This window comes from Balaenoptera acutorostrata, chromosome 10, assembly GCF_949987535.1.
Source record: "Balaenoptera acutorostrata chromosome 10, mBalAcu1.1, whole genome shotgun sequence".
NCBI lineage: Eukaryota > Metazoa > Chordata > Mammalia > Artiodactyla > Balaenopteridae > Balaenoptera > Balaenoptera acutorostrata.
In genome coordinates, this window is record NC_080073.1 from 37,887,094 (window position 1) to 37,903,352 (window position 16,259).

General features: G+C 38.3%; 1 protein-coding gene across 5 annotated transcripts in view; it reads right to left on the bottom strand.

The window, feature by feature from the left end:
- The window catches only part of DOCK3 (dedicator of cytokinesis 3), a 403,408-nt gene that overhangs the window by 130,285 nt on the left and 256,864 nt on the right, over nucleotides 1-16,259 (bottom strand). The gene's annotated exons all lie outside the window — the stretch shown is intronic.

Sequence of the window (16,259 nt, forward strand, 5' to 3'; positions counted from 1 at the left end):
AAAAGTAAAAAAGAAATAATGTACTGTAATTAAAGCTGTAATCAGAATTTAATAGGGCCATTAAGATATTTTATTCCTCAAACAATATAGGTTAAGTCTTGAAGGAAATTATTGGACTGAAAAACTTTAGAAACAGTGTTTGCAACATTCTAGAGAAATGTCTCCTTGCTCTCTTATCTCCTTCCTGCCCCTGTCTAGGATCTCATTCCCATCTCCTCATCCCAAGGTTCTCTACCAATTATAACAGGAAAACTGAGCCATGGCAAAGACAAAGTATGTTATTCTAAAAGTAATTTGCTTCTCCTGTGCCCAGAGTCATGTACTCATTACATCTATTAGGTAACAGTAAAAGGGCCAATACTAAAATATTGTACTAGAATTATAAGATATGTTATAATATCAGCTGCACAGGTTGCTTAGTTTGTTCACATATTCATTTGTTCATTTAGTCAACAAATAGTTATTAAGTTCTCTGTGCTAAACATAGGAACACAAATGTGAACACAATATATATAGGGCACTTTTCTTCCTAGAGCTCATGGTCCTTCCTAGAGCTTAACTTCCTAGGCAGTTAAACGTGCAGAAATGAAGCTCAGAAAAGATCTGGCTTTTATAAATCTGGCAAATATAAATTTGAGATGCTTCAGCCAGCGGATTAGATGGGAATATGCACAGAACAAGAAGAAAAGGGGCTTTGGTCAGAATCCTGAGGGACATTGATAATTAAGAAACAGGTAAAAGAAGAAGAACTAGCCAAGTAGACATGTAGGGACAAATAGAAAAACAGAAGAAAAATAAGAAGAATGGTGGGATGCTATGTTAGGTAAGGGAAAAAAGTGTCTGAAAGAGGAGGGAGGGGTCAAGGAGGCCCAAGGGCACTGAGAATCACATGAGACAATACAACAGTGTCCACAGGATGTTAAAACAGATGTCACTGGTGATTCTGGCAAGAACCGTTTTTGTGGAATGATAGTGAAAGAGGCTAGTGTGAGGAGTAAGAAATAAGGAAGCAGAAACAGTGAGTCTAGACCACTCTTTGAAGAGGTGAAGATGTGGAAGTGATGAAATTTTAGTTAAATGGGCATGTTGAGTTGAGGGAGGTCTTTGTTTAAAGATGGGGTAACCCACATATATTCAATTAATTTTCAATAAAAGTATCAAAATTCAGTAAGGGAGCACAGCAGTTTCAACAAATGGTGAACAATCCATATAAAAAATTAAACCTTGGGCTTCCCTGGTGGCGCAGTGGTTAAGAATCAGCCTGCCAATGCAGGGGACACTGGTTCGAGCCCTGGTCCGGGAAGATCCCACATGCCACGGAGCAACTAAGCCCATGCGCCACAACTACTGAGCCTGTGCCCTAGAGCTGGAGTGCCACAACTACTGAAGCCTACGCACCTAGACCCTGTGCCCCGCAACAAGAGAAGCCACCGCAATGAGAAGCCCATGCACCGCAACGAAGAGTAGCCCCTGTTCACCGCAACTAGAGAAAGCCTGCACACAGCAATGAAGACCCAACGCAGCCAAAAATAAATAAAATAAATAAATTAAAAAAAAAATTAAACCTTGATCTTGCCTACAAGAAATGAACTTGAATTTATCATAGACCTAAATATAAGAGCTAAAACTATAAAACTGTAAGAATACACACATGAAAAATGAGACAAGTACCTTCGTGTATCTTGTTCACATTTGTTTTTCCATATTTAGCACACAGTAGAAAAACCTTTGTGATCTCAGATTATTAAGCATATAACATGAATCACAAAATGATAAATTGGACTTTATAAAATTAAAACCATCTTCTCTTTGAAAGACACTGATAAGCAAATGAAAAGACAAGCTATAGACTGGAAGAAAATATTTACACTCACCTAAGAAAGGACTGTATTGAGAACATACAACGTAAGCTCAGACGCAATAATAAATAACAACTCAAAAAATGGACCAAAAAATATGAACAGATCCTTCACCAAAGAATATACAGGGATGGAAAATAACCTCAAGAAAACATTATTAGTAACTAGAGAAACGTAAATTAAAAGCACAGTGAGATACCACTACACACGCACTAGAATGGCTAAAATTAAAGACTGAATATACCAAGGATTGGCAAGAATGTAGAGCAACTAGAACTCTAATAATCTGTTGAGGAGAATGTGAAATGGTACAGCCACTTTGGAAAACAGCCTGATAGTTTCTTATAAAGTCAAACATGCACTTACTATATGCACCAACAATTTTACTCCTAGGTATTGACTCAGAAGAAATGAAAACATATGTCCACACAAAGACCTGATTGTGAATGTTCATTGCAGCTTTATTCATAATCACTAGAAACTGTAAAGAACCCAAATGTTCATCAGGAGATGAACAGACAGATATACCATTGTATGGTATACCCATACAATGGAATATTACTTCACAATAAAAAGAGCAAACTACTAAGATTTATAACAATATGGATGAATCTCAAAGGCATTAGGCTAAGTGAAAGAAGGCAATCACAAAAGACAATATACTGTATGTCTCCATTTATAGTACATTCTAGAAACGTAAAATTATAGGAACAGAAATCACATCAGAAGTTGCCAAGACTGAGGAAGGAGGGCAGGGGTTGACTGCAAAGGTACATAAGGGAATTTTCTGGGGTGATGAAATGTCTGTTTCTTGACTATGGTAGTGGTTTCACAACTATAAATTTGTGAAAACTCATCAAACTATGCATTAAAAAGGGTGAATTTTACGATATGTAAATTGCAGTTCAATAAACCTGACTTCAAAAAAGATGGGACACACCTAAGAACATTTACATCTAATGGGAAAATGTTAGTAGAAGGGGAGAGATTGAAGACAGTGGAGAAAAAAATAATGGGTAAAGGAAAAAAAGGTTCCCACCTACTCAGGGTATTGTGAGAATCCAGGAGAGAGTTAAGGAGAAAACAACAGGTGTGGATACAAAAAAATCTGTAGTTTTAGTAATGGAGAGTTGAAGGTTAACAGAGAAACAGGAAATAAGAACATACGGGTAAAGTTTAGAAAAAAAAGACATCCAAAAACATCAGGAAAAATTCTCAAGACCATCTGAAAGAAAATGTAACTAGGAAAAGTAAAAATGATGGTTGTCACATGGACAAGTGCAAAGTGGAAAAAAGGACATTCAGTTAAGTCAATTTTCTCTCAAAAGTATAATCTTGAAACTCTAAAAATCTCTCCATCTCTTTCACTACCTACCACTAGACTAGGCTACTACTGGACTGTAGCTGGGATTATTATAACAACTTCCCAGCTGATCTATTTCCCTTTTTGCCTCTCTATAATTCATTCTTCGGAGAGATTGATCCTTTTAAAATGTGAATCAGATTACACTACCTCCCATATTAAAAAATTTTTCATATGGTCAAAGTGATTTTTTATACAAAGGTATCAAGACAATTCAATGAAGGAAAGAATAATATTTTTAACAAATGATGCTGGGACAACTGGAAATCCACATTCAAAAGAATGAAGTTGAATCTCTATTTCACACCATATGTAAAAATTAACTAAAAATGGATTATAGCTGTAAATGTATGAGTGAAAACTATATAACTCTTTAAAGAAAACATAAGCATAAATCTTCATGACCTTGGATTAAGCAATGGTTTCTTAGATAGGACTAGAATACTAAAAGCACAAGCAATGGAAGAAAAAAATAGGTAAGTTGGATTTCATCAAAATTAGAAACTTTTGTGCTTCAAAGGACATCATCAAGAAAGGGAAAGGTAATCCACTGAATGGAAGAAAATATTTTCAAATAATATATCTGATAAGGGACTTGTAGCTAGAATTTGTAAAGAACTCTTACAACTCAATAATAAAAGAACGAATAGACATTTCTACATCAAAGATAAACAAATGGCCAATAAGGATATGAAAAGCTGTTCAACATCATTAGCCATTAGGGAAATGCAAATCAAAACCACAATGGGGGCACTACTTCACTTCCACTAGAATGACTTTCATCAAAAAGACAGATAATAACAAGTGTAGACAAGGAGGTGGAGAAATTGGAACCATCATATAATGTTGGTGGGAATGTAAAATGGTGCAGTCACTTTGGAAAACAGTCTGGTGGTTCCTCAAAAGGTTAAACATAGTTTAACATATGACCCACCAATTCCATCCTTAAGTATATATCCAAGAGAAATGAAAATATATGGCCACACAAAAAAGTACATGAACATTCACAGCAGCATTTTTCATAATAGCCAAAAGATGAAAACCACCAAAATATCCAACAACAAATGAATGGATAAATAAAATATGGTAGGTATATCCATATAATGGGTTATTATTTAGCCATAAAAGGAATGATGTATTGATATACACTACAATGTAGATGAACTTCAAAAACATCATGCTGAGTGATAGAAGCCAGACACAGAAGGCCACATATTGTATGACCCCATTTCTATGAAATATCCAGAATAGGCAAATATATAGGAACAGAAAATAGATTAGTGGTTGCCTAGGGCTGGGGATTTGGCAGAAAATGAGGTGACTTGTAAAGGGTATGGAATTTCTCTTGGGGGTGATGAAAATGTTTTAAATTTGACTCTGGTAAAGTTTGCACAACTCCAATATACTAAAAGCCACTGAATTGTACCCTTTGAATAGATGAATTCTATAGTGTGTGAATTGTATCTAATAAAGCTGTTGCAAAATCAAACAACAGCAAACTTTTTCATGGCTTACTCTTGCTCTCAGATAAAATAAAAATACCATATGCTAACACATATATATGGAATCTAAAAAACAAAAAAAAATGGTTATGAAGAACCTAGGGGGGCTTCCCTGGTGGCGCAGTGGTTGAGAATCTGCCTGCTAATGCAGGAAACACGGGTTCGAGCCCTGGTCTGGGAAGATCCCACATGCCGCGGAGCAACTAGGCCCGTGAGCCACAACTACTGAGCCTGCGCGTCTGGAGCCTGTGCTCCGCAACAAGAGAGGCCACAATAGTGAGAGGCCCGCGCACCGCGATGAAGAGTGGCCCCCACTTGCTATAACTGGAGAAAGCCATAGCACAAAAACGAAGACCCAACATAGCAATCAATCAGTCAATAAAGAAATCTTAAAAAAAAAAAAAAAAAAAAAGAACCTAGGGGCAGGACGGGAATAAAGACGCAGACCTACTAGAGAATGGACTTGAGGACACGGGGAGGGGGAAGGGTAATAAGCTGGGACAAATTGAGAAAGTGGCATGGACATATATACACTACTAAATGTAAAATCGATAGCTAGTGGGAAGCAGCCGCATAGCACAGGGAGATCAGCTTGGTGCTTTGTGACCACCTAGAGGGGTGGGATAGGGAGGGTGGGAGGGAGGGAGATGCAAGAAGGAAGAGATATGGGGATATATGTATATGTATAGCTGATTCACTTTGTTATAAAGCAGAAACTAACACACCATTGTAAAGCAATTATACTCCAATAAAGATGTTAAAAAAAAAAAATCAGATCTCTAAGGTCTCCAAGGCCTTGTGTGGAACATTCAGTGTATCTTTATAGCCCCATCTCACAAGAGCCTTTCTTGCTTGCTATCCTCCATACACACTGTTCTCCTAGATACAAGTTTCTTGAACAAGCCAAGCTCCTTCTTGCTTTAGGACCTTTGCACATGCTGTTACCTCTGCCTGGAATACTGTTCTTTCAGCCCAAGTGGCTCGTTCAAATGCCAGTTTCCCAGGGAAGCCAACTACAATGATGTTAGCAAGAGCAATACCCCTCCCCTCCCATACCCTCTCTCTCCTTTTCAGCACCTGGCACAAACTAATTATTTTCTTTCTTTATTATCTTTCTCTTACATGAGAGAATAAGCTCCCTAATAATAAGGATGTTTGTTTACTGCTGTATCTCTAGTACTTCCAAGAGGCTAACCTACAATAGGTGCTCAATACATGTTGAATGAAAGAAGGTGGAAGTTCCCTGAAGAATTGCTGTGTGGTGTGTGGAAGCCTGCTGACAAAGGTCACCATAAACTGGATGGGTAGCATCACCATCATACTATGCAGAAACATTGATGAGCCAACAGTGAGCAAACAAGATGGTCAGGACAAACCAACCTTCTAACTTGGTGGATAAAGACTGAGAAACATCAAGCATGTTGTGGCAGTCAGAGTCTCCCAGCTACTCACTAAAATCCATGTTCTCTGTTTCTTCTTGGGCAGGCAGATAGACTATACTTCTCAGCCTCCCTTATAGTTGGGTGTGGCCATATAATGAGCTCTAGACACTGAATGCAGATAGAAGTGATGTACACCACTTCTCAGCTTAGCCCTAAACACGGGTTACATGTTTGTCTTCACACTCTTTCCCCTTTCAGATGCCTAGAGTGGAGATGACCCCACAGGGCAACGTTGGGGCCATGTACTGGCGTTGACAGAGTATTTATTAGTCTGAGTCCTTGAATGATTGTATGGATGAGTCCCACCCTAGTTACTGCAAATTCACCCACCTGGTATCAGTATACAAGCAAGAAATACATTTCTATTGTGCTTGAGCTGTTATGCATTTTTCTGTCTAACTGTTACAGAAATTGATCTATCTTAATATGTATAAATGTATATAACAACCACTCAATTAGTTGTTAACTTGATAGATGAAAATAAAAACAATTTTAAGAAGTTTATGCCTTTTCAAGAGAATTTATCATTACTTCTGTTCTCTTCTTTGGAAGGAAGACATACAACTGCTCTCACCCTCACATTACCTCTCTCAGTGAATCTCTCAAGCACAGACATCTACCAAGCAGGCTGCCATTTGGAGCTTCTTGTTACCAAACTAGAGAAAGGGGTGCTATTCGGAGGGGCTACACCAAGCTGTGATCCAAAGAAAAAAGGGTAGATAAAACAAATTCCAGGGTAGACAGTATTGCTGGCCCTATGAGAACCCAAGAACTTCTCTTTCTCCTCAACAGTAAAAGGAGGCCCCTAAGGTGGTTCTCCCAGTGCCCAGTTGAGCTTCACATTTCCTAGAGCCTTTCACACTCCTGGTATCACCTGGCTTTCTTCACAGTTTGTGAGACTGAAAATAACTGTTTTTTGTTTGTTTGTTTGTTTCATTTCAAAGGGCTCTAGGTACAAATCGAATTACTTCCTGTTTTGCTGGCTTCACCAATGGGTATGAAATAAATGCTGCTTTCTGTTAACATTCAAACTATCTGAAGGCAAATATCTACCCAATGTTTCCTAATTTGGCAACAGCTGTTCTGCAAAAGAAGTGGTCAATATTGCTGGGAAATATTGCATTTCCAGAAAAATGCAATATTACAGAGAGGTTTCTACCCTCTAGGACTTCTCAGAGGCTTAAAATGTTGTTATGTGTTTAAGTACCAATGGGACAGGTGACTTTTGACTCCACAACCTGCCTTTGCATAAGGCGATGGAATCTGTACAAATACAATTTGATAAATGCTGAGTGAATCTATTTGCCAACTAGAGGCATGACTCCTTTTCATATATCCCAAAAGTGTGAAAGGAACTGTGGCCAAAGAAAAAAATTTATTTATGAGATTTTACAAACATCCACACCCTATATGAGAGCAACGGGTCAGTTTTTCTCCTAATACTCTGGGTAAGAAAACTCTAATTCTTTCAAGAGAAAAAAAGAGATGGTTAAATTCTTATTCTTCAATAAGCAACATTATGAGAGAACTGCTCTACATTTACTTGTCTTTATGATGAGCTATGCATGAACAGTATATGAAGTTACATTAATTTCATATTATTGAGCAAGTTCTTACAAATGAAATCCATAATTTGAATCTGTGACAAGTCTAATAGAGTCTTAATTTTAAGATCACTTGCTTTTATGAGAGTTCTAATTCCTGGGTGGTACTGCATTTCATACACTTCACCATTGATGGTAATTCATGCATGCCTACAGCAAATGTTTGGTGACCAACAATGAGGTGCTAGTCTATGCCAGGCATTGAGGCAGAGACAAAGTCTTTAATCCTTAGGGAGGTTATTTCCTGAAGACACTGGTCTGGAAATATAAGCACACGCCTCAAATAAATGCAGAGGAATTCTCCCGACTCTTTCAGTTTAATCTTCATGTTTCTAATTTGGGCCTCTGTGGAGATGGATGCCAACTACTTAGCATCTCTCTCATGATCACCCCCAGGTGCTTGAAAACAGTAAGTAGCCCCAAGGCCATACTACACTGTACAACCCAACAGATTAGGAAATCTCTATTATAATTTCCTCACAGATGCATTTTCCAATTTAGATCCTTGGCTTTATTTCTCAATTTCTTCAAGTTTTCCCACTTCATTCTAAATCACAGAGAGTAGAAATGCATAAAGGGGTTTCATTAAGGCAAATCAGTGCTGTGGTTTTCAAATTTATTTTTAGTATCAACCTTTCCCTTTTTTACAAGACCTTACACTATTCACCAACACATGAAAAATTTAAAAATATAGCTACTTTGTGCAAACAAAGGAGAGAAACGGAAATTTCTCCCTGCAGACTCAGGAGCAGTGGACTAAATTCCCACAATCAACTTGATGTACCCTACATCTGTGGAATATCTGACTAGAAAATGAATCATCCCAAAATTGAGGCAGTGGACTTTGGAAGCAACTGTAGACTTGGGGTTTGCTGTCTGTGACTGATTTGTTTCTGATTTTTATGTTTATCTTAGTATAGTTTTTAGCACTTGTTATCACTGGTGGATTTGTGTTTACTGGTATGGTTGCACTCTTAAAAAAATTTTTTTTAATTTTAATAATTTTATTTATTTATTTACGTATTTTTCTTTCTTTTTTCTCCCTTTTCTTCTGAGCCATGTGGCTGACAGGGTCTTGGTGCTCCAGCCTGGTGTCAGGCCTGAGCCTGTGAGGTAGGAGAGACAAGTTCAGGACACTGGACCACCGGAGACCTCCAGGCCCCATGTAATATCAATTGGCGAGAGCTCTCCCAGAGATCTCTGTCTCAACGCTAAGACACAGCTCCACCCAACGGCCAGCAAGCTCCAGTGCTGGACGCCCCATGCCAAACAACTAGCAAGACAGGAACACAACCCCACCCATTAGCAGAGAGGCTGCCTAAAATCATACTAAGCTCACAGACATCACAGAACGCACCACCGGACATGGCCCTGCCCAATAGAAAGACAAGATCCAGCCCCACCCACCAGAACAGAGGCACCAGTCCCCTCCACCAGGAAGCCTACACAAGCCACTGAACCAACCTCACCCACTGGGGGCAGACACCAAAAACAATGGGAACTACGAATCTGCAGCCTGTGAAAAGGAGGCCACAAACAAAGTAAGTTAAATAAAATGAGAAGACAGAGAAATATGCAGCACATGAATGAGCAAGGTAAAAACCCACCAGACCAAACAAATGAAGAGGAAATAGGCAGCCTTTCTGAAAAAGAATTCAGAATAATGATAGTAAAGATGATCCAAAATCTTGGAAATAAAATGGAGAAAATACAAGAAACGTTTAACAAGGACCAAGAAGAACTAAAGAGCAAACAAACAATGATGAACAACACAATAAATAAAATTAAAAATTCTCTAGAAGGAATCAGTAGCAGAATAACTGAGGCAGAGGAATGGATAAGTGACCTGGAACCTAAAATAGTGGAAATAACTACCACAGAGCAGAATAAAGAAAAAAGAATGAAAAGAATTGAGGACAGTCTCAGAGACCTCTGGGACAACATTAAACACACCAACATTCCAATTATAGGGGTCCCAGAAGAAGAAGAGGAAAAGAAAGGGCCTGAGAAAATATTTGAAGAGATTATACTTGAAAACTTCCCTAACACGGGACAGGAAATAGTCAATCAACTCCAGGAAGCGCAGAGAGCCCCATATAGGATAAATCCAAGGAGAAACACGCCAAGACACATATTAATCAAACTAACAAAAATTAAATACAAAGAAAAAATATTAAAAGCAGCAAGGGAAAAGCAACAAATAACATACAATGGAATTCCCATAAAGTTAACAGCTGATCTTTCAGCAGAAACTCTGCAAGTCAGAAGGGAGTGGCAGGATATATTTTAAGTGATGAAAGGGAAAAACCTACAACCAAGATTACTCTACCCAGCAAGGATCTCATTCAGGTTCAACGGAGAAATTAAAACCTTTACAGACAAGCAAAGGCTAAGAGAATTCAGCACTACCAAACCAACTCTACAACAAATGCTAAAGGAACTTCTCTAGGCAGGAAACAAAAGAGAAGGAAAAGACCTACAAAAACAAACCCAAAACATTTAAGAAAATGGTAATAGGAACATACATATCGATATTTACCTTAAATGTAAATGGATTAAATGCTCCAACCAAAAGACATAGCCTGGCTGAATGGATACAACAACGAGACCCATACATATGCTGTCTACAAGAGACCCACTTCAGACCTAGGGACACATACAGACTGAAAGTGAGGGGATGGAAAAAGACAGTCCATGCAAATGGAAATCAAAAGAAAGCTGGAGTAGCAATTCTCATATCAGACAAAATAGACTTTAAAATAAAGACTATTACAAGAGACAAAGAAGGACACTACATAATGATTAAGGGATCAATCCAAGAAGATGATATAACAATTGTAAATCTTTATGCACCCAACATAGGAGCACCTCAATACATAAGGCAAATACTAACAGCCACAAAAGGGGAAATCGACAGTAACACAATAGTAGGGGACTTTGACACCCCACTTTCACCAACGGACAGATCATCCAAAATGAAAATAAATAAGGAAACACAAGCTTTAAATGATACATTAAACAAGATGGACTTAATTGATAGTTATAGGACATTCCATCCAAAAACAACAGAATACACTTTCTTCTCAAGTGCTCATGGAACATTCTCCAAGATAGATCATATCTTGGGTCACAAATCAAGCCTTGGTAAATTTAAGAAAATTAAAATCATATCAAGTATCTTATCCAACCACAACACTGTAGACTAGATGTCAATTACAGAAAAATACTGTAAATAATACAAACACGTGGAGGCTAAACAATACACTACTAAATAACCAAGAGATCACTGAAGATATCAAAGAGGAAATAAAAAAATACCTAGAAACAAATGACAACGAAAACACGATGACCCAAAACCTGTGGGATGTAGCAAAAGCAGTTCTAAGAGGGAAGTTTATAGCAATACAATCCTACTTCAAGAAACAAGAAAAATCTCAAATAAACAACCTAACCTTACACCTAAAGCAATTAGAGAAAGAAGAACAAATAAACCCCAAAGTTAGCAGAAGGAAAGAAATCATAAAGATCAGATCAGAAATAAATGAAAAAGAAATGAAGGAAACAATAGCAAAGATCAATAAAACTAAAAGCTGGTTCTTTGAGAAGATAAACCATTAGCCAGACTCACCAAGAAAAAAAGGGAGAAGACTCAAATCAACAGAATTGGAAATGAAAAAGAAGTAACGACCAACTGCAGAAATACAAAGGATCATGAGAGAGTACTACAAGCAACTCTATGCCAATAAAATGGACAACCTGGAAGAAATGGACTAATTCTTAGAAAAGCACAACCTTCTGAGACTGAACCAGGAAGAAACAGAAAATATTAACAGACCAATCACAAGCACTGAAATTGAAACTGTGATTAAAAATCTTCCAACAAGCAAAAGCCCAGGACCAGATGGCTTCACAGGCAAATTCTATCAAACATTTAGAAAAGAGCTAATACTTATCCTTCTCAAACTCTTCCAAAACACAGCAGAGGGAGGAACATTCCCAAACTCATTCTACGAGGCCACCATCACCCTCATACAAAAACCTGACATAGATTTCACAAAAAAAGAAAACTATAGGCCAATATGACTGATGAACATAGATGCAAAAATCCTCAACAAAATACTAGCAAACAGGGGGCTCCCCTGGTGGTGCAGTGGTTAAGAATACGCCTGCCAATGCAGGGGACATGGGTTCGAGCCCTGGTCCAGGAAGATCCCACATGCTGTGGAGCAACAACTAAGGCCATGCTCCACAACTGCTGAGCCTGCGCTCTAGAGCCCGTGAGCCACAACTACTGAACCCACGTGCCACAACTACTGAGGCCCGCGTGCCTAGAGCCTGTGTTCCACAACAAGAGAAGTCACAGCAATGAGAAGCCTGTGCACCTCAACTAAGAGTGGCCCACACTCACCACAACTAGAGAGGGCCCACATGCAGCATGGAAGACACAACACAGCTAAAAATAAATAAATTAAATAAATAAATTTAAAAAATACTAGCAAACAGAATCCAACAGCACCATTAAAAGGATCATACACCATGATCAAGTGGAGTTTATCCCAGGAATGCAAGGATTCTTCAATATATGCAAATCAATCAATGTGATACACCATATTAACAAACTGAAGGATAAAAACCATATGATAATCTAAGTAGATGCAGAAAAAGCTTTTGACAAAATTCAACACACATTTATGATAAAAACTCTCCATAAAGTAGGCATAGAGGGAACCTAGCTCAACAGGGAAAGCTGTGACAAAGTGAGAGAGTGGCATGGACATATATACACTACCAAACGTAAAATAGATAGCGAGTGGGAAGCAGCCGCATAGCACAGAGAGATCAGCTCGGTGCTTTGTGACCACCTAGAGGGGTGGGATGGGGGGGTGGGATAGGGAGGGTGGGAGGGAGGGAGATGCAAGAGGGAAGAGATATGGGAACATATGTATATGTATAACTGATTCACTTTGTTATAAAGCAGAAACTAACATACCATTGTAAAGCAATTATACTCCAATGAAGATGTTAAAAAAAAAAAAGGCCATATATGACAAACCCACAGCAAACATCATTCGTGAAAAACTGAAACCATTTCCCCTAAGATCAGGAACAAGACAAGGTTGCACACTCTCACCGCTATTATTCAACATAGTTTTGGAAGTTTTAGCCACAGCAATCAGAGAAGAAAAAGAAATAAAAGGAATCCAAATCGGAAAAGAAGAAGTAAAACTGTCACTGTTTGCAGATGACATGATACTATACATAGACAATCCTAAAGATGCTACCAGAAAACTACGAGAGCTAATCAATGAATTTGGTAAAGTAGCAGGATACAAAATTAATGCATAGAAATCTCTTGCATTCCTATACACTAATGATGAAAAATCTGAAAGAGAAATTAAAGAAACACTCCCATTTACCACTGCAACAAAAACAATAAAATATCTAGGAATAAACTTACCTAAGGAGACAAAAGACCTGTATGCAGAAATCTATAAGACACTGATGAAAGAATTTAAAGACAATACAAACAGATGGAGAGATATACCATGTTCTTGGATTGGAAGAATACTGTGAAAATGACTATACTACCCAAAGCAATCTACAGATTCAACGCAATCCCTAACAAACTACCAATGGCATTTTTCACAGAACTAGAACAAAAAATTCCACAATTTGTATGGAAACACAAAAGACCTTGAAGAGCCAAAGCAATCTTGAGAAAGAAAAACGGAGCTGGAGGTATCAGGCTCCCTGACTTCAGACTGTACTACAAAGCTACAGTAATCAAGACAGTATGGTACTGGCACAAAAACAGAAATATGCATTTATGGAACAGGATAGAAAGCCCAGAGACAAACCCACGTACATACGGTCATCTTATATTTGATAAAGCAGGCAAGAGTATACAATGGAGAAAAGAAAGCCTCTTCAATAAGTGGTGCTGGGAAAACTGGACAGCTACATATAAAAGAATGAAATTAGAACACTCCCTAACACCATACACAAAAGTAAACTCAAAATGGATTAAAGACCTAAATGTAAGGCCAGACACTATCAAACTCTTAGAGGAAAACATAGGCAGAACACTCTATGACATAAGTCACAGCAAGATCCTTTTTGACCCACCTCCTAGAGAAATGGAAATAAAAACACAAATAAACAAATGGGACCTAATGAAACCTCAAAGCTTTTGCACAGCAAAGGAAACCATAAACAAGATGAAAAGACAACCCTCAGAATGGGAGAAAATATTTGCAAACGAAGCAAGTGACAAAGGATTAATCTCCAAAATATACAAGCAGCTTATGCAACTCAATATCAAAAAAACAAACAACCCAATCCAAAAGTGGGCAGAAGACCTAAATAGACATTTCTCCAAAGAAGATATACAGATTGCCAACAAACACATGAAAGGATGCTCAATATCACTAATCATTAGAGAAATGCAAATCAAAACTACAGTGAGGTATCACCTCACACTGGTCAGAATGGCCATCATCAAAAAATCTACAAACAGGGACTACTCTGGTGGTCCAGTGGTTAAGAATCCGCCTTCCAATCCAGGGGACACGGGTTCGATCCCTGGTCTGGGAACTAAGATCCCACATGCCATGGGGCAACTAAGCCCACGCACTGCAACTACTGAGCACGTGAGCCACAACTAGAGAGCCCACGCACCACAAAAAAAAAAAAATCCTGCACACCGCAATGAAGATCCCACGTGCTGCAACTAGAACCAACACAGGCAAATAAATTAATAAATAAATAATTTTTAAAAATCTACAAACAATAAATGCTGGAGAGGGTGTGGAGAAAAGGGAACCCTCTTGCACTGTTGACGGGAATGTAAATTGATACAGCCACTACGGAGAACAGTATGGAGGTTCCTTAAAAAACTAAAAATAGAACTACCATATGACCCAGTAATCCCACTACTGGGCATATACCCTGAGAAAAACATAATTCAAAAAGAGTCATGGACCCACCACCAGAGCCTCCCATAAAGCCCCTTAGATAGCCTCAACCACCAGAGGGCAGACGGCAGAAGCAAGAAAAACTACAATCCTGCAGCCTGTGGAACAAAAACCACATTCACAGAAAGATAGACAAGATGAAAAGGCAGAGGGCTATATACCAGATGAAGGAAAAAGAAAAAAACCCAGAAAAACAACTAAATGAAGTGGAGATAGGCAACCTTCCAGAAAAAGAATTCAGAATACTGATAGTGAAGATGATCCAGGACCTCGGAATAAGAATGGAGGCAAAGATCGAGAAGATGCAAGAAATGATAACAAAGACCTAGAAGAATTAAAGAACAAACAAACAGAGATGACCAATACAATAACTGAAATGAAAACTACACTAGAAGGAATCAATAGCAGAATAACTGAGGCAGAAAAACGGATAAGTGACCTGGAAGACAGAATGGTGGAATTCACTGCTGCGGAACAGACTAAAGAAAAAAGAATGATAAGAAAGGAAGATAGCCTAAGAGACCTCTGGGACAACATTAAATGCAACAACATTCAAATTATAGGGGTCCCAGAAGGAGAAGAGAGAGAGAAGGGACCAGAGAAAATATTTGAAGAGATTATAGTCGAAAACGTCCCTAACATGGGAAAGGAAATAGCCACCGAAGTCCAGGAAGCGCAGAGAGTCCCATACAGGATAAACCCAAGGAGAAACACGCTGAGACACACAGTAATCAAGTTGGCAAAAATTAAAGACAAAGAAAAATTATTGAAAGCAGCAAGGGAAAAACGACAAATAACATACAAGGGAACTCCCATAAGGTTAACAGCTGATTTCTCAGCAGAAACTCTACAAGCCAGAAGGGAGTGGCATGATATACTTAAAGTGATGAAAGGGAAGAATCTACAACCAAGATTACTCTACCCAGCAAGGATCACATTCAGATTCGATGGAGAAATCAAAAGCTTTACAGACAAGCAAAAGCTAAGAGAATTCAGCACCACCAAACCAGCTCTACAACAAATGCTAAAGGAACTTCTCTAAGTAGGAGACAGAAGAGAAGAAAAGGACCTACAAAAACAAACCCAAAACATTTTAAGAAAATGGTCATAGGAACATACATATTGATAATTACCTTAAACGTGAATGGATTAAATGCTCCAACCAAAACACACAGGCTTGCTGAATGGATACAAAAACAAGACCCATATATAAGCTGTCTAGAAGAGACCCACTTTAGACCTAAGGACACAAACAGACTGAAAGTGAGGGGATGGAAAAAGATATTCCATGCAAATGGAAATCAAAAGAAAGCTGGAGTAGCTATACTCATATCAGATAAAATAGACTTTAAAATAAAGAATGTTACAAGAGACAAGGAAGGACACTACATAATGATCAAGGGATCAATCCAAGAAAAAGACATAACAATTATAAATATATATGCACCCAACATAGGAGCACCTCAATACATAAGGCAACTGCTAACAGCTATAAAAGAGGAAATCGACAGTAAC